We start from the raw sequence: 1,588 nt of genomic DNA on the forward strand, positions 1-1,588 counted from the left end.
CTGTTTTCCTGTCAGCTCAACCACGCCATTAACCTGTCAATTGACATCCAAACAGACAAACGTTTTCTGCTGAAAGACATAAAATCTCCAGATAATTGTAAGGTGCATGGGCTCCTTTAGGCGCCCAGACCAAGTAGGAATATCTCCTCCACCCATAAGGAGCAACAGCAGTGTACTTACACCTTGTTAGCCAGGCCCCGAGGATCGCCAGCGAGGCTCCCATGGACCTGCACCATTTAGGAAAGCGCTCACAGGTACTTCGCCAACTCAAGGAGGTAGAAGAAGGCGGATAGCAAGAACTTTATCCCTGCTAGGTAGGCACCGTGCTCGGATCCTGACATATAGGAGGAAAAAAAAAGAACGGCAAGCCAGGGGACTCTTTCAGCTTTTATGAGTTACGATCCTGATTAGGGGAGGAGGGAGGGATTAACCCATTCGTGTGCTGCCATGGAGCTGACAGGAAATATTAATTGAGGGTGAAAATAACTTTGTCCCGTCAATTTTTGGAGTTTTGCGTGGAATGTGTCAGATTTGGCTTTTTTTCTCCCCTTTTTGTGTAATAACAATACAAACAAAAGAAATAAACATGAGAATGGCCAAACGTTTGTAATTGCAACAATTTTCTGCGCAAAGTGGTGCATTATCTGACTGAAATGCGGGGGTGCCAATATTTTTTGCCGTGACTGTATATAGGCACTGTATTCCCTCATGTGTTAGAATTAAATTTGTAACAACTGATAAGCATTCCATTATAATGCCAGTTCTCATCTCATCTCGACTGTGGCCTAATTCAGCTCACAGAACTGTCCACAGCTGGGGGCAACAACTATACAATGAAACACTGTTACATTGAAATTAACACTCTGTTCGTGGATACTGTTCATTAATATTACATAATAATGATGGAGTTGCTTTAACAAGTGTTGCTGAATTGGGTTCTAACGGTTTCTGGTACTCAGTAACTTAATTTAATACGGAACATGCAGATTTTCTACCAGCCTTTAAAATCCATATCCATATGCAGTAATGTCTATCAAGAATTATTATGCAACTGAAACATGAAGAAACAGATAAAAATAACCCACTTTCTCCTCTGTGCACATTACAGCAGATGGTTTTCCAAAGGATTTGGCTTGCTGTTTCTTTTATCTGATGCTATTTTTCTTTTCCCAACAGTGAGTGTGTGGATTGTCAACCAGGGGGCGGCTTGAGACTCTGCTGCTAGTTACGTATGATACCCCAATACTTTTCCACGAAGAACATTAATGTCAACATTTCTTGAACCACAAAGGACATATTGTACCTCTCTGATTTACTTCGCAATCAAGTATTCCCAAAAGTTTTCTGAGCATCTGTAGTAGCAAAGGTACAGATTTTATAATGGAGATTATTGGATGTAATTTGTCAAATCACAAGTTTATTTTAAAAGCTGATCAGATCGGGACTGTGTACAAAAGGCAAGCATAGCCCAAAAGCATTTAATAGACTACAGACTTCAAAATCTCAAATCTCCCACCATATTTTTTATTTTCCAAAAGAACTTGCATGTCACATTTGCAAACACAGTTGTGAACCAAATGTCCAAAGA

Source organism: Nanorana parkeri, unplaced genomic scaffold (assembly GCF_000935625.1).
Source record: "Nanorana parkeri isolate BGI_ZX_2015 unplaced genomic scaffold, ASM93562v1 scaffold852, whole genome shotgun sequence".
In the NCBI taxonomy this organism is placed as follows: Eukaryota; Metazoa; Chordata; class Amphibia; order Anura; family Dicroglossidae; genus Nanorana; species Nanorana parkeri.